At 41.6% G+C, this 18,847-nt stretch overlaps 1 long non-coding RNA gene across 1 annotated transcript in view; it reads left to right on the top strand.

Annotated features, from left to right (window-relative positions):
• The window catches only part of LOC134349746 (uncharacterized), a 31,027-nt gene that overhangs the window by 797 nt on the left and 11,383 nt on the right, over window positions 1-18,847 (top strand). The window contains exon 2 of the long non-coding RNA XR_010018765.1: window positions 11,219-11,305. This is a non-coding gene — a long non-coding RNA (uncharacterized LOC134349746). The remainder of the gene's footprint in view (window positions 1-11,218; window positions 11,306-18,847) is intronic.

Here is an 18,847-nt window from a genome sequence, read left to right as displayed (position 1 = left end):
TTGTGGGAAGAGTGGTAGGGATCCTCAGCAATACTTTGGGCCCTTCATATACAATGTTCCTCGTCACAAATAGAGGGGAGGGAGACCCGGAAGTTCTTACTATCCTCTGTAAGTTCTCGTGGTCCGATGCTTCGCAGCCTCCGTAGCACATGATAATCCAGTCAGACGGGATACTTGATGGTGCTCCTGTACAGAGTTGTTAGAATGGGAGGCAGGGAGTCTTGCAGGCCTCAGTCTCCTCAGACAGTGTAAATGCTACTATACCTTCTTGACTAATGAGGATCCAGGTTAGATCAAACATTATGTGCACACCAACTTTGTGCTCCTCACTGTCTCCACGGCAGAGCCATTGCTGTGCAATAGAGAGTGGTCAGACTACACCTTCCACAATCATCTCTTTATTCTTGTCCACTTTGAGAGTCAGGTTGTTCTCGCAGCATTTGACAAGCCTCTTCACCTCCTCTCCTTATGCTGACTTATCATTGTTGCTGATGAGGTGAAATCATTAGTAAACTTCACAATGCGGTTTAAACTGGATCTGACAATACCGTCATGCATCAGCAGAGATCTGAGCACACAGTCCTGGGAGGCATCAGTGCTCAGTGTGCTGGAGCTTGAGATGTTGCTGCCACCTCAGACTGACTAGGATCTTTCCATCCAGAAGTCCAGGATCCAGTTACAGCGTCCCAATGAGGACAGTTTACCCACCAGACTCTAAGGGAGGATTGTGTTGAACGCCAAGCTGAAGTCAATGCTCAACATCCTGGCGCGTGGGGCATCATTTTTTTTAAAGGTGGGACAGCACAGATTGAAGGACTGAGGACCCGGCATCATCTGTAGATGGATTTGAGTGGTAGGCAAACTGGAAAGGCTCCAATGTAGCTAGAAAGTAGGATCTTACATGATTGTTGAGGTCAGTACAACTGGGTGGTAATTGGTTAGGCCAGTTACTTTTGCTGTTTTGGGCACCAGAATGATGGCGGCTGCCTTGAAGCCTGCAGAGACAGTGGACTGAACTGTTGCAATGAGATGTTGAAGATAGGGCTGCGTCAGATGGTTGAAGGGAATTAGCTGTTCTTAAACTTGGTGGTGTGGGACTTCACACCTCTTGTCGGATGGTACCTGTGAGATGAGATGGCCCAGATGGTGGGGATCTTTGAGGATGAATGTTACCTACTTGAGGCAATGCCTCCTGTAGATGCTACTGATGGTGGTGAGGGATGGGCCCATAATATGTGTCCATTGCTCTCTACAACATTCCTGTACATTTGAATGCTGTAACAGACCATGTTGCAACCAGTCAGGATACTTTCAGCTGAATATTGGTATTGGTTTATTGTCAAATGTACCAAGATACAGTGAAAAGTTCATCTTGCATACTGTTTATATAAATCATTACTCAATGCATTGAACTAAAATAATAACAATGCAGAAATAAGTGTAAAGACCACAGAAAGAGTGTAGTGCAGATAAACGATAAAGTGCGAGATCGTAACAACTAGACTGTGAGGCCAGGAGTCCATCTTTTTGTACAAAAGGTCCATTCAAGAGTGATAACTGTGGGATAGAAGCTGTCATTAAGCCTAGTGACATGTGCTTTCAAGCTTCTGCCCGATAGGAGAGGAGAAAAGGGAGAAAGTCCAGGGTGGGTTGGTCTTTGATATACTAGCTGTTTGCTGAGGCAGCAAGAAGTATAGGCTACTGAGGGGAGGCTGATTTCTCTGCAGTTTCTTGTGGTCACGTGCAGAACAGTTGCCATTATATATCCAGACAGAATGTTTTCTGTGGTGCATTGTAAAAGTTGATGGGGACATGTTGAATTTCTTTAGCCTCCTAAGGAAGTAGAAGAGTTGTGAACAAATTTGGCTGTGACATCAACATGGTTGACCCAGGACAGGCTGTTGATGTTCACATCAAGGAACTTGAAGCTCTCAGTTTTCTCAACCTCAATAACCTTTCTGAAATTGATGACCAACTCTTTTGTTGACATTAAGGGAAAGGTTGTTGTCATGAAGGCATATCACTAAGCTCTCTATCTCTCTCATTCTTGCCATCATTATTTGAGATGCGGCCTACTACAGTGGTATCATTTGCAAACTTGGAGATGTATTTAGAGCAGAATCTGGCCATACAGTCATGAGTGTACAGTTAGTAGAACAGGGGGCTAAGAACGCTATCTTGGGGAGCATCAGTGTTTAGAATAATCATGGCAGGGTTGGATACTTTTAACAGGTTAACTATAGAGTTCTTAAGAATGTTTGGTGACAAGGTGAACCTCTTTAATCGCCTAAGAAAGTAAGGATACTAGTGTGCCTTAACTGTGACTGAGGGATGGATATTGGAAATAATTTACCTTTCCCTTTGGCCCTACTGTCTATTACATCCAGCTCAAATAGCAAGTTTGAAATTGGTTTCTTGGATCCATAAGACAAAGGAGCAGAATTTGGCCATTTGATTCATTGAGTCTGCTCTTGCCCTTGACTCATAGATTTTTTCCAACCTTATTCTCCTTCTTTCTCCCCCAGAACCCTTATATCCTTTACCAGTCAAAAAACCATCAATCCCTGCCTTAAGTGTACTCAGTGATTTGACCTTCACAGCCCACGATTGCACCAAATTCTACAGATTCATCACCTTCTAGCAGTATCAGGGGTTCCTAATCTAGGTCCGTGGACCCCTTGTTTAATGGTATTGGTCCATGGCATAAAAAAAGATTGGGAACCCCTGCCAGAAGAACCCAAATTGTGACATGCATTGAGATACAGAGAAAAACGTCCTTTTGCCTGCCATCGATACACTTTTTCAAACATAAATACATTTTTCTTCTAATTGTTCTTCCCTATAAAAAGTGTATAAATTATGTTTTTCTTGTGAATAATATGTGCCTGTGATGGTACTGTAGGTATTTTTTTCTTGCACCACAGTGTATCTGTACTAATGCATGTGACAATAAACTTTACTTTGTTCAAGGCAGTACAAATGTGTAAGCAATAACAATGCAGAATATGGTGTTACTGAAGAAGTGCGGTGCAAGTGGAAATGAAGTGCAAGGGCCATAGCCGATACATGGTGAGATCAAAAGTTTCACATCTTGCCTGAAGGGTGTTGTCCCTCAGTCACCTTCACGCTGCAGCACTGTGCTGGAGCTTCAGCCCAGTTGCATTCAAGTGCCTGCAGAGGAACACGAGTCAGAAACAAACATATTGTCAAATGAACCGCACTGAACTTTGCAGAATGGGTTTCCTTCTATCAAGTTGATATTATTGCCTTGTGTACAAGTACAGTGAGGTACAGTACAGTGAACATCTTGTTTGCAGCTCACAGGCATGGAGGTACAGACCATATAAACTATACATACAGTAACATTATACAATACAGTGAAAAACAAAGAATGTGCACCTTAGTGCAAAAGAAGCAATCAAAATCCTTGGTGATGCATGGGGTAGTCTGCAATAATCCATTGCCAACATATAGTTAAGGCTGTGAAAGTAGGTTCCAGAATCTGATGGTTGTAGGAAACAAGCCATTTCTGAAGCTGATGGTAGGGAACTCCTCCCATTCCCTTAATTCAAAACTAATTAACAACTTCCATGCTTCTCATTAAGCTCTACAAATACACTTATGAAAATCTTCTCTGACTCTGACACTGATGGCTTTAGTCTTTTCACATTCTTGGTACCATAATTGATCCAAAATCAGCATCACCAAGTCTGCCTTCCTCTTGAAATTGCCCATTTCCATCCCTTCTTCAGTTCATCTGTTGCTGGAATTTTTATTTTTGTTATCACTGGACTTGACTATTACCCTGCCTTCATGGTCTCCTCCTATTTCAGCCTCTGTAATTCTAAAATGACTATTATTTTGTTTGCTCTTATTAGTGTGCTTCCATCACCTCAGTCCCCATTGACTTTACATTGGTCTCCTGTCTGCCAGCATCTCAATTGAAAGACTATCATACTTGTCTTCAAATCTTTCCATGACTTTCTGTGAAGGCTTCCAGATCAACAACTCAAAAGTTCTCTGTCCTTCTCCAAATTTAGCATCTTACACGTTCTTGATTTTAATCACTTTTGGTGATCAATTTCAAGTGACGTACCACTTTATGTTCATTGCATATTGCATCACTTCACAGTTGCTGGGTAATAAAATGAATTCTATTTAGCCACACTGCAGCTGTTCAAGAAAAAAGGTATGTAGCACCTTCAAGATACTTAGAAACTTATCTTTTGAAGTATAGGACTATATTATAATTACTGTAATAATTTTATATGATAATAAAATCAGAGTTGTATTTTAAATTGCCACTCCATGGCATTATATCCTTTGCAGCTCACCCGTTTTGCTCCTTTCTCATATCCACCATCCATGTCCTCCCACTCAGTGCCCAGTTGACCACATCACCCTCTCAGATCTTCTGTATGAGACTTCCACATACTGCAACTCTCCTTTCCAGTTTCTTTGTTCTCAAAATTACTTCCAGCGGGTGATTTGTCTTTTGTTCTGATGCTAATTAAATTTTGCATGGAAAGGCATCAAGTCGCTGACATCAACATATATTTCTCAATTAATTTTTTTCCCTAATGGCTGGAGATTTTTTAGCCATTTGGGATCTCACATCATCAGACTAATCAAAAGCATTCTAAGACACATGACAAATACTCAAGTGTTTTTCCACGCACCCAATTCCCTTTAGGATGACACCTAATAATGAAGTGCTCCAGAAATGATGCAAATGTGTAATCATATATTAACTTGGAAAATTTTAGAATGGCAATTTAACTTACAAAAGCAGAATCTACACCATTAATATAATGAATTAAGTATATGATGCAGCTGGAATTATCCACCAGTAGGTTATGGTTCAAGTAGTCCATGCTGGTTATAAATGCATGCTGGTTAGAATGGTATTATGTGGATTAACAGAATATAATCCCAGGAAATGTAAGGATACAGTTTAAACATAGAAAATTGTGTTAAAATATGTTCAAATGAAGATATTGGAAAGGAACAAGGTAATGAATCTGAGTGGCAAATGAATCTATTGAATTTGAAGTGACTATGGATTGTTTTAAATTATTTTAAAAAGGCAGTCAGTAGAGTTATCTTCTGAAAATTCAAATTCAAATCTACAATACCATTACATTTTCACTATTGTTACGTAGTACCTCAGCTCAAAAAAGGGCTATTAGTCTTGGAAATTCAATTTTTCACTTTTTTTGAACAGAATGGAATACTTCAGTTCTTTAATACAATTTCATTTTTTGAAAAAATATATCTACTGAAATAGAATACATCACTTTTAAGCCAATCTACACTGAGACATTTTATTTTGTGACTAATAACACCCTGGTTATGTTGTAAGATGAAACACAAAAAATTGAGACTGCAGATGCTGGAATCTGGAGCAAAAGAAAAATAATTTACTCTAGAAACTCAATGGGTCAGGCAGAATCCAGGAAGAAGATGGACAGTTGACATTTTGGGGTGGGACCCTCATCTTGTAGATGTTGCAGGGAAGGGGAAGGGGAAGAAGAGAGAGAGAGAGAGAGAGAGACAGAGAGAGAGGGAACGGGGGAGGGGGAGAGGGGGAGAAAAAAAACAACAAACAAACAACTGGAACGGTTTTACTAATTGCAGTAATTTGCAAATGTTAGTTGGTAAATGCATTTCTGGGCAAAACCAATTGAGTCTGTATATTTTACCATATTTGTTTTTTTTTGCATTACATATCACTTGTTACACTGCACGTTATTGAGCCTACTGCAAAGAGTAGAATGAGATCTGGGTATCTGGCAGGCACGAGGAACAGCAGAAATGGAGAGCGGTGTCCCCAAGCACAGCCAAGATGGAGGCTAAAGACCCTGCAGGCGTTTGAGATAAAGACTAGAAACGCAGGGAGTGAGAATGGATTAATTGATCCAGTTCAATGCTTGAGAGGCCCAATATTGTGGTATTTATAATTTATTTTCCATTGAGGTAGGGTTTTAGAGATCAGTAAAAAAGGACATATAGATTATTTGATGTTGTGCTGAGCCTTCCTGTGAAGCTATGTCAGTCTAAAATCCTTTCATGTTTTTTTTATACAAGACCACAGATATATACAGTGCCTATGAAAATATTCACCCCCCCCCCCGGAAGTTTATGTTTTATTGTTTTACAACATTGAATCACAGTGGATTTAATTTGGCTTTTTTGATACTGATAAATAGGAAAGACTCTTTCATGTCAAATGAAATCAAGTATCTACAAATTGGTTTACATTTACAATTATTAAACAAAATAATTTATTACATAATTACTGACCCCCTTCAAGTCAGTATTTAGTAGGTGCACTGTTGGCAGCAATCACAGACTTGAGTATGTGGATAAGTCTCTATCAGCTTTGCTTATCTGGACACTTCAATTTTTCACCCATTCTTTACAAAACTGCTCAAGCTGTTAGATTGCATGGGGTTTGTGAGTGAACAGCCCTTTTCAAGTCCAGCCACAAATTCTGAATTGGATTGAGGTCTGGACTCTGAATTGGCCACTCCAGGACATTACTTTGTTGCTTTAAAGCCATTCCTGTGTAGCTTTGGCTTTACGCTTGGGATCACGGTCTTGCTGGAAAACAAATCTTCTCCCAAATTGCTGTCCTCTTGCAGATTGCATCCTGGATTTCCCTGTATTTTGCTGTATTCATTTTGCCCTTTACGTTCACGACCCTTCCGGGCCTGTTAGAGTGAAGCATCCGCACAGCATGATGCAGCCACCACCATGCTTCACGGTAGGGATGGTGTGTTTATGATGATGTGCGGTATTTGGCTTATGAACTCTAGCCAAAATTTTGTGTGAGTTTTTTCAACAGTGGCTTTCTCTTTGCCACTCTCCCATCTCACCCACTGAAGCTCATAACTCCTCCAGAATTGTCATGAGTCTCTTGGTGGCCTCTTTCACTAGTTCCCTTCTTGCACAGTCACTCAGCTTTTGAGGATGGCCTGCTCTAGGCAGATTTACAGCTGTGCCATATTCTTTTCATTTCTTGATGATTGACTTAACTGTACTCCAAAGGATATTCAGTGACTTGGAAATTTTATTGTATTCATCTCCTGACTTGTGCTTTTCAATAACCTTTCTCTGGAGTTGCTTAGAGCATTCTTTATTTTTCTTCATAGTGCAATTTTTGCCAGGAGACTGACTTCAGATACAAGTGTATTTTTACTACAATCAATTGAAACACCTTGATTGCATACAGTGATTTCTATTTAACTAATTATGCAACTTCTAAAACCAATTGGCTGCACCAATTATGATTTAGTTTGTCATATTAAAGGAGGTACATACATGCAATCAATTATTTTGTGTTTTATATGTCTAATTAATTTAGATCACTTTGTAGAGGCCTGTTTTCAGTTTGGCATGAAAGAGTCTTTTTCTATTGATCAGTGTCAAAAAAAGCCAAATTAAATTCACTGTGATTCAGTGTTGTAAAACAATAAAACATGAAAACTTCCAAGGAGTGTGAATACTCTTTGTAGGCACTGTATGTCTGTACACTATCAAATAAAAAAAACAAAGCAAAGTTTCTCATTCTTTGTCAAATATTTTACACCAGCAAAAACAACTTTATGTACATTTGTTAAGTTTGAAACCATTTTTGAAGTTCTCCTTAAAATTTAATTGTACGATGGAGAATTATCTTCTGAGTCTTGCTATATCACTATACCTCAAATAGCAGTGAATCTTCATAGAACATTTCCATGGGTATTTTTGTATCCCAAAATGCTTAAATTATTCTCAATATCTGAACTGTCATCTAACCTACATTCAAATGTTAGACAGAGCATTTCTGTTCTCAGGGTATAGTCCGTAATCTGCGAATGAAAGGGTTAATGTCTGGAGAGTATTTGGTGGCTCTGGGCTTGTACTCCCTGAAGTTTAGAAGAATCAAGTGTCAAGATCTCTGAGGATCTAACCCGGTCCCAACCTATTGATGCAGTTATAAAGAAGGCAAGACAGTGGCGATACTTTATTAGGAGTTTGAAGAGATTTGGTATGTCAACAAATACACTCAAAAACTTCTATAGATGTACTGTGGAGAGCATTCTGACAGGCTGCATCACTGTCTGGTATGGGGGGTGGGGGGGCTACTGCACATGACAGAGGAAGTTGCAGAGGGTTATAGATTTAGTCGGCTCCATCTTGGGTACTAGTCTACAAAGTACTCAGGACATCTTCAAGGAGCGGTGACCCAGAAAGGCAGCATCCATTATTAAAGACCTCCAGCACCCAGGGCATGCCCTTTTCTCACTATTACCATCAGGTAGGAGGTACAGAAGCCTGAAGGCACACATTCAGCGATTCAGGAACAGCTTCTTCCCCTCTGCCACCTGATTCCTAAATGGACATTAAACCCTCGGACACTACCTTTTTTTAATATGTAGTATTTCTGTCTTTTGCATGATTTTTAATCTATTCAACACATGTATACTGTATAAAGTATACTGAATAAGATTTACTTTTTTTTCTTCTGCTGCTGCTAAGTTAACAAATTTCATGTAACATGCCAGTGATAATAAACTGGATTCTGATTCTGATCTCAGTGAGACCCATTGAATATTGAAAGGCCTAGACTGAAAGGACATAGACAGAATGTTTCCTACAGTGTAGAAGTCTAGGACCAGGGGGCACAGTCTCAGAATAGAAGTACGTCCCTTTAGAACAGAGATGAGGAGAAATTTCTTTAGCCAGAGAGTGGTGATTCTTTGGAATTCATTGCCACAGATGGCTGTGGAGACCAAATCATTGGGTATACTTAAAGCAGAGGTTGATAGGTTCTAGATTAGTAAGGACATGAAAGAGAAGGGGTCAGGAGAAAAAGGTTGAGGAGGAAAATAATTCAGCCGTGATGGAATGGCAGAACAGACTCGATAGACCACCTAATTCTGCTCCTACGTCTTATGGTCTCTTATATCCTAAAGTCCATGCAGTATCTTTGAAATATAATTCAAATAATATTATTCCTCCTAATTGGTACAAATCCTCAACTAACTACATATATTTGAGGAATTGCTATGACAGAATTTGGCAGTTTGAACCAAGTATACAGATTGCTTAATTCTCCAATTTATTTACTGTTACAGCCCTTATCCCAGGCATCTATGAAGGAACTGATCATTCCGGACTTGCAACTGCAATAAAAAAAAACTTGGCTTCTGATGCCAAGTTGGCATCATCTACTATAAGTGCCATTTTAATATAATCATTTATTCTCTTACTGTGATGCCATGTCTCATGAATTCCTCACTAAATCATTTTGTCTGCATTACAGGTATCCAGCACCGTACACTCAGTGGCCACTTTATTAGGTACACCTGCTCATGAATACAAACATCTAATCAGCCAATCATGTGACAGCTACTCAATGCATAAAAGCATACTGACACGGTCGACAAGTTCAGTTAATATTCAGACCAAACATCAGAATGGGGAAGATTTGACCGTAGAATGATTGTTGGTGCCAGACAGCGTGGCTTGAGTATCTCAGAAACTGCTAATCTCCTGGAATTTTCATGCACAACAGTCATTAGAGTTTACAGAGAATGATGCAAAAAACAAAACAAAAAATCCAGTAAGCAGTAGTTCTGTGGGCAAAGATGCTTGTTAATGAGAGAGGTCAGAGGAAAATTTCTAGACTGGTTCAAACTGACTTAAGCGACAGTGACTCAAATAACCACACTTTACTTGCATCATACACCAGGTTGCTCCCTACTAATACCTGATGAGGTAACCATAACCTTTGATTGGGAGCTGATGTCGTCAGGCAGTGCCCAACCTTCATAGAGTGTTTCAACCCTTAACCACTACACTCTCCAGTTGACAGTTCAGCAGTGGTGGCCAGTCACTGCCCATCTGCTCCTGACTTCCAGCTCAACTCCCCTGCTGTTCCATATCCAGCAAGAGGCTCTTTCTGCTTCCTCCCTCATCCTGCGAACTACTCTTTTTCTTACTCTTTTCATCAAGACCCAGCGCAGACAGCAACTTTGTCAGGAACCCCTTACAGCTGAAGTCCACGGGGCATAGCCACGCCTGCCATCCTTTGTTCCTGCACTCCTGGATTAAGGACTGATACTTTAGTGCCTTCCTGTCATGAACCTCCTCGCATCCTTCCTCCCGTGGTACCGTGAGCACCTCCAGGATGATTTTCTTGTCTTCAGTGGATCACAGCCGGTTGAAGTGTGGTTTGCACCACCTCCAGGAACTGCAGCTTCCTCCCCACATCGACCCTCATCTCCCACGATTTGGCAGTTTTAAAGCTGATTGGATTTGGGGCCTCTTTGATATGACTGGCATAGCTCTCTCCTTGATGAAAATGACTGCCTTGCTTGCCTCTCTGCCACCTGGTCTCTTTTAACACTTCTCCCAATCCAGTGTGTCAGCAAGGGACAGGAGGACCTTGTCGTGATGCCACCCATACCATCCTGGCAGTAAGTGTACCAGTGAACGCCACTGACCACAAAGCTTGCATTTAGGGTCCTCTCTCAGCCCCATGTGTGCAGCTGTGATGCTGTAGGAAGAGTGTTGTACATGGACCACAGGAAAGAACTGCGTAAGGGCCCCATAGCTCTGCCCAAATGATCTTACGCTTGGGAAGATCTCATTTCATCCAGGCACCCTGTGACCCCAATTCTACTGCCTTCAATATTCGTTTATCATCCTCACAGTTCTGTACCACTGCCAAGACCACGCTACACCTATCCCTTGCACTTGCACTCCCGTCATTGGAAGTGTGCAGAACTGAGACCTTGCTATCCCAGTCATGGGTTGCCGGTGATGTCTCTCAGCTAGAGGGAGGGAGCTACCTGGTCTATGGCTGAGTTGGCGGCCTGATCTTCTTGTGACTCTTGTCATCGGGGCCCCTCTACACTTTGCCACTTTGAACTGCTCCACTACTGATGACAACGGGAGCTGTAGCTGGCCTGATCTTATGCAGAGCCCCATGGGGATGGACTACAGCAGCAGAAGACCACAAACCTCCTGTACCTAATAAAGTGGCCACTGAGTGAATTCCTAGCAGTTTCTGGCATGTGTTAACCAGAGGTGTCTGCTGAATGCTGCTAATATATGCTGTTTCATTTGAAGCAATTGATTAATTTTAGATTGTTCTTGTTGTGACTGCCTGAAACTGAGCTACATGGAAGCTGTAACTGGGAAATATAAATATCCTCTATTCACACAGCAAACACTGAGGAAAGAGAGTCCAAGTATTGAGGATTGGCAGCGTCCATGGAATGTTCTACCAAAGTGAATTAGTTCCGTCAGCAAGGTATGGGTAAGCAGATACAACTTAATGTAGGAACTGTGATGATGTATCTGCAGCAAGCACCCACAAATAGCTGCCTGATAATGGTTGATTAAATAATTATTATTGCTTGAAAGATAACTTCACTGCTCTTTGATGTTGGAATACAGATTGTAACTATCTATTTGCAGATTGGCCCTCAGTTTGACATTCAAAGTTCAAAGTAAATTTATTAATGTACATATACGTTACCATATACAACCCTGATAATCATTTTCTTGCAGGCATTCACAGTAATCCCACTGGGATCTGCTTTGGGGTAAGGATGATTTGTACAAAAGGGACGGGTTGCACCTTAGCAGGCGGGGGACCAGCATTCTGGCAGGCAGGCTTGCCACTGCTACACGGGTGTGTTTAAACTAAGTAGTGGGGGGGAGGAGATGAACTGGAAATATAAGGATGGAGTTAAAGGGAAAGAGAGAAAAAGAAAAGTTAAGAAAGACAACAGAATTAATGGGACAGAAAGCTCAGGAAGGGATCGGAGAGTATGGCCAAGTGCAATAGGAATCGATGTGAAAGGTGAGGGGAGTAATGGGTTAAAAGTATTACAGTATATATGAATGCACAAAGTATAAGAAATAAAGTGGATGAGCTTGAGGCTCAGTTGGAAATTGGCAAGTATGATGTTGTAGGAATAACAGAGACATGGCTGCAAGAGGACCAGGGCTGGGAAATGAATATTCAAGGGTATACGTCCTATCGAAAGGACAGACAGGTGGGCAGAGGGGGTGGGATGGCTCTGTTGGTGAGGAGTGAAACTCAGTCCCTTGTGAGGCGTGACATAGAATCAGGAGATGTAGAGTCAGTATGGATAGAACTGAGAAATTGTAAGGGCAAAAAGACTCTAATGGGAGTTACCTACAGGCCCCCAAACAGTAGCCTGGATATAGGGTGCAAGTTGAATCAAGAGTTAAGATTGGCATGTCGCAAAGGTAATGCTACAGTTGTTATGGGGGATTTCAACATGCAGGTAGACTGGGAAAATCAGGTTGGTACTGGACCCCAAGAAAGGGAGTTTATGGAGTGCCTCCGAGATAGATTCTAAGAGCAGCTTGTACTAGAGCCTACCAGGGAGAAGGCAATTCTGGATTTAGTGTTGTGTAATCATAGTCATAGTCATACTTTATTGATCCCAGGGGGAAATTGGTTTTCGTTACAGTTGCACCATAAATAATAAATAGTAATAGAAACATAAATAGTTAAATAGTAATATGTAAATTATGCCAGTAAATTATGAAATAAGTCCAGGATCAGCCTATCGGCACAGGATGTCTGACCCTCCAAGGGAGGAGTTGTAAAGTTTGATGGCCACAGGCAGGAATGACTTCCTATGACGCTCTGTGCTGCATCTTGGAGGAATGAGTCTCTGGCTGAATGTACACCTGTGCCCACCCAGTACATTATGTAGTGGATGGGAGACATTGACCAAGATGGCATGCAACTTAGACAGCATCCTCTTTTCAGACACCACCGTCAGAGAGTCCAGTTCCATCCCCACAACATCACTGGCCTTACGAATGAGTTTGTTGATTCTGTTGGTGTCTGCTACCCTCAGCCTGCTGCCCCAGCAAACAACAGCAAATATGATAGCACTAGCCACCACAAACTCCTAGAACATCCTCAGCATCGTCCGGCAGATGTTAAAGGACCTCAGTCTCCTCAGGAAATAGAGATGGCTCTGACCCTTCTTGTAGACAGCCTCAGTGTTCTTTGACCAGTCCAGTTTATTGTCAATTCATATCCCCAGGTATTTGTAATCCTCCACCATGTCCACACTGACCCCCTGGATGGAAACAGAGGTCACTGGTACCTTAGCTCTCCTCCGGGCTACCACCAGCTCCTGAGTCTCTTTCACGTTAAGCTTTAGATAATTCTGATCACACCATGTGACAAAGTTTCCTACCGTAGCCCTGTACTCAACCTCATCTCCCTTGCTGATGCATCCAACTATGGCAGAGTCGTCCAAAAACTTCTGAAGATAACAAGACTCTGTGCAGTAGTTGAAGTCCAAGGTGTAAATGGTGAAGAGAAAGGGAGATAAGACAGTCCTCTGTGGAGCCCCGGTGCTGCTGATCACTCTGCCGGACACCCGGATTTAATAAGGGAACTCGAGGTAAAGGAGCCATTAGGAGCTAGTGACCATAATATGATAAGTTTTAATCTACAATTTGAGAGGGAGAAGGGAAAAACGGGAGTGTCAGTATTACAGTTGAACAAAGGGAACTATGGAGCCATGAGGGAGGAGCTGGCCAAAGTTGACTGGAAAGGTACCCTAGCAGGGATGACAGTGGAACAACAATGGCAGGTATTTCTGGGAATAATACAGAAGGTGCAGGATCAGTTCATTCCAAAGAGGAAGAAAGATTCTAAGGGGAGTAAGGGGTGACCGTGGCTGACAAGGGAAGCCAAGGACAGTATAAAAATAAAAGAGAAGTATAACATAGCAGAGATGAGCGGGAAGCCAGAGGATTGGGAAACTTTTAAAGAGCAACAGAAGATAACTAAAAAGGCAACACAGGGAGAAAATATGAGGTACGAAGGTAAGCTAGCCAAGAATATAGAGGAGGATAGTAAAAGCTTCTTTAGGTATGTGAAGAGGAAAAAATTAGTTAAGACCAAAGTTGGGCCCTTGAAGACAGAAACGGGTGGAATTATTATGGGGAACAAAGAAATGGCAGATGAGTTGAACAGATACTTTGGACCTGTCTTCACTAGGGAAGACACAAACAATCTGCCAGATGTAATAGTGGCCAGAGGACCTAGGGTAATGAAGGAACTGTAGGAAATTCACATTAGGGAGAATATGGTGTTGGGTAGACTGATGGGACTGAAGGCTAATAAATCCCCAGGGCCTGATGGTCTGCATCCCAGGGTACTTAAGGAGGTGGCTCTAGAAATCATGGACGCATTGGTAATCATTTTCCAATGTTCTATAGATTCAGGATCAGTTCCTGCGGATTGGAGGGTAGCTAATGTTATCCCACTTTTTAAGAAAGGAAGGAGAGAGAAAGCACGGAATTATAGACCAGTTAGAATGACATCAGTGGTGGGGAAGATGCTGGAGTCAATTATAAAAGATGAAATAGCGGCACATTTGGATAGCAGTAACAGGATTGGTCCGAGTCAGCATGGATTTACGAAGGGGAAATCATGCTTGACTAATCTTCTGGAATTTTTTGAGGATGTAACTCGGAAAACGGACAAGGAAGAGCCACTGGATGTAGTGTACCTGGACTTTCCGAAAGCCTTTGATAAGGTTCCACATAGGAGATTAGTGGGCAAAATTAGAGCACGTGGTATTGGGGGTAGGGTACTGACATGGATAGAAAATTGGTTGGCAGACAGGAAACAAAGAGTAGGAATTAACGGGTCCCTTTCAGAATGGCAGGCAGTGACTAGTGGGGTACCACAAGGCTCGATGCTGAGACCACAGCTATTTACAATGTACATTAATGATTTAGATGAAGGGATTAAAAGTAACATTAGCAAATTTGCAGATGACACAAAGCTGGGTGCAGTGTGAAATGTGAGGAGGAGGTTATGAGAATGCAGGGTGACTTGGACAGGTTGGGTGAGTGGGCAGATGCAGTTTAATGTGGATAAATGTGATGTTATCCACTTTGGTGGCAAGAACAGGAAGGCAGATTACTATCCGAATGGAGTCAAGTTGGGAAAAGGGGAAGTACAACGAGATCTAGGTGTTCTTGTTCATCAGTCACTGAAAGTAAGCATGCAGGTACAGCAGGCAGTGAAGAAAGCTAATGGCATGTTGGCCTTCATAACAAGGGGATGTAACGCTCAGCTATATTAGCTCGTATTTATCTAGGGGGAACCCTGTCCGCTGCCCACCTTGTGTCCCGGTTACGTTGGGTGCTGTACAACTGCCACCTGATTCAGCTTCAAACATCAATCATCAGCCAGCACACAATGTACATTTTACCAATTACACTTTATAGATATTACTAATTCTATGAGATTAATAGAAGTTCAATACAGAAAAGGAATGGAAAAGGCGCCAGACTTATCAAAGTTCAATTTCTTCGTGCACACGTTGGAGCTCGGGGACCTCTTCAGGACCACTTTGACCCCGTCGACTCACAGCTCGGGACCACCCGGAGTGATCAACCTGAGTTTTCCCCGCACGTCCATCGTCCTCACGGTCTCTCCTCTGACTCCCCGCCAAAACCCCTTCGTTCCCAGCTATATGAGACGGCATATCACCCCAAGAAAGAATAACATGGACACCCATTGGTTCATTTACTCTACTATCTGTTATAACCCAAGCAAAGTGCTAGCTGGAGACTTTCTCGGCATTTAACATAACAAAGAAACCATTTTAATTCACATACGCAGTAACATAAAAGAAGAAACCCCTTACAGGGAATTGAGTATAGGAGCAAAGTGGTTCTTCTGCAGTTGTACAGAGCCCTGGTGAGACCACACCTGGAGTATTGTGTGCAGTTTTGGTCTCCAAATTTGAGGAAGGACAATCTTGCTATTGAGGGAGTGCAGCGTAGGTTCACGAGGTTAATTCCCAGGATGGCAGGACTGTCATATGTTGAAAGATGGGAGCGACTGTGCTTGTATATCTGGAATTTAGAAGGATGAGAGGGGATGTGATTGAAACATATGAGATTATTAAGGGATTGGACACGCTAGAGGCAGGAAACATGTTCCCGATGTTGGGGGGAGTCCAGAACTAGAGGCCACAGTTTAAGAATAAGGGGTAGGCCAATTAGAATGGAGTTGAGGAAGAACTTTTTCACACAGAGAATTGTGGATCTGTGGAATGCTCTGCCTCAGAGGGCAGTGGAGGCCAATTCTCTGGATGCTTTCAAGAAAGAGTTAGATAGAGCTCTTAAAGATAGCGGAGTTAAGAGATATGGGGAGAAGGCAGGAACGGGGTACTGATTGTGGATGATCAGCCATGATCACAGTGAATGGCGGTGCTGGTTCAAAGGGCCGAAGGGCCTACTCCTGCACCTATTGTCTATTAAATACAACAAACACTATAGAATCGATGAAAGACCACACTCAACAGGGTGGATAACAATAACATGCAAAAAAAATCCAATTCTGCAAATAGAGATTTGCTGAGAATGACCACAGGAAAATAAATCTTGGGGTTTCATATGGTGGCATATATGTACTTTGATAATAAAATTTACTTTGAACTTTGAAATACAGAAAGGAGAAAAAAGAAATAATAAGAAATAAATAAGCAATTTATAGCCAGAACATGAGATGAAACATCCTTGAAAGTGAGTTCATTTCAGTGGAAACAATTCAGCGATGAGGTGAAGTTATCTCCTCTGGTTCAAGTGCCTGATGGTTGAGGGGTAATTCAGCAAAGCACCGAAGCACTAGCTAGTGCTTTTCTTGGATTGAGACTGTTGTGACTAACAAAAATTGAGGCACATGGAAGCTGAACTGGGAAATATAAAAGCCTTTATTCACACAGCAAACATTCAAGAGAGAGAAAAGGAATCTCATTCTCCTGACACGCTATTTTTACTTCAACACAAAGACAATAACTGATTAACTGCAGTTTCAGTTATTACCTACTTAAATTCAACATCTGGAATATCAGATACATTTATAGAATTACATATTTACAATGGTAGCACATTCCTAATAGCAGAATCATTTTGAATATTTAATACTGGTGCCTGTTCCAAAAGCCCAAGTACCAATTCCAGACACTCAAAAGTATTCCCCTTTCCAACAGTACTGAGGAATAAATATACAAGTAAACAGATGATTAAGTGACAAAACAGATATGTCCTGAATTGTGCATTAAGTGGCAGGGATATACCTTTAATAATATACCTTTACCAGGAATAGTGTCTTTCCCTAGAGTCAATGGGACAGATTCAGAATGTCCTACACCCAGTGTTGGTTATTCCACAAAGTAGCAGTTAGAAGTCAAACTGTGTACAAATTTTATTTCCTGAAGACAGGTTTTCACTTTAGTCAATCCATAATTATGCTATACATAATATCATAACTCCAGAATGTTCCCTCACAGTTCTAATACAAAACCTACAGAAAACCTTAAGCTGCAGATATGTAGAGAGGTTGTAGTTATAACATGATAGGGTAAAGGGAGATTTTAACTTCCTTAATATTGACTGCCAGCATAGTCTAAAAGGCTGGAGGGAATGGAATTTGCAAAATGTGTCCAAGAAAGTTTACTTGAGCAATATATAGGACCTCCTCCTAGGAATGAGATAGGGTAGAATTGTTGGTTGGTGAGCATTTTGGGCTGTGCCCATAATTTTATTAGTTTTAAAATAGCATGGAGAAGGTTCACAAGTTAGGGTCCTGAACTGGGGAAGAGCAAATTTTGAAGCCATTAGGTGAGATTCCTAACAGGAAAATGAGTGTCTGCCAAGTGGGAGACTTTTAAAAGTATGATATCATGAGTTCAGAGCTCACATGTTCCTATTAGGGTGAAGAGTAAGGCTGCTGGGTCTCAGGATCTCCAGCCTGCATGTTACTTGGGTAAAGGACAAAGCTGGCAAGTTTCAGGAACCCTGGTTGCTGAGATGTTTTGAGTCCCCTCACATAAAAACGAAGATGAAGGTGTACAGTTTGCATATGCAACTGTGAACTAGTGATTAGCTTGATAGAAGAATGGGGTGGGGAGGGGGAGAAGGTTGCTAATGAAACCAGCTGAATATTGAATGCAAACCCGAGGAATTCTACAGATGCTGGAAATTCAAGCAACACACATCAAAGTTGCTGGTGAACGCAGCAAGCCGGGCAGCATCTCTAGGAAGAGGTACAGTCGACGTTTCAGGCCGAGACCCTTAGTCAGTCCTGACGAATGGCCTCGATAGAATGGAAGTGCCAAAGATGCTCCCAACAGTGGGAGAATCTAGGACTAGAGAGTGCAACCTTAGAATAAAAGCACGTCCCTTTAGAACAGAGCGAGTAAGGTTTTCTTTAACCAGAGGGTGGTGAATCTGTGGAATTCATTACCACAGACAGCTGTGGAGGCCAAGTCATTGGGTATACTTAGAGCAAAGGTTGATAGGTTCTTCATTCAAAAGGGTAATGAAAGTTCTGGGGAAGAGGCAGAATAGGACTGAGAAGGAAAATAAATCAGCCATAATCAAATGGCAGAGCAGACTCCCTCGGCTGCATGGCCTAATTCTTGCTCCTATATGCTACGGTCTTATGTGTTATAATCTCTTTTCAACAAAACTCTGCTTACAGTAAGCCCACCTGTCTGACCTATTTGTAAACAGTTGTCAACTATCAGAGATCATGTAGAATTCCCTTGCAGGGCATGATTTAATTTTCTTTTTGGTTGCGCTTCCTGATGGAAACATTATCTGGTCAACTTTAAAAAAGGATTCACTAATCCTGTGCTTCTGACTCTAACTGTTCAATCTCTCTCCTCTGTTTATTCCAGTTTTTAATTGTGAATAGTTGTGGAAATCTGACAAACTTAAATGGCAGTATTATGTCCTGTTCTGTTTGGATCATGTTTGTGAATGT

This window comes from Mobula hypostoma, chromosome 7, assembly GCF_963921235.1.
Source record: "Mobula hypostoma chromosome 7, sMobHyp1.1, whole genome shotgun sequence".
Lineage (NCBI taxonomy): Eukaryota > Metazoa > Chordata > Chondrichthyes > Myliobatiformes > Myliobatidae > Mobula > Mobula hypostoma.
This window is presented reverse-complemented; position numbering and strand designations above follow the sequence as displayed.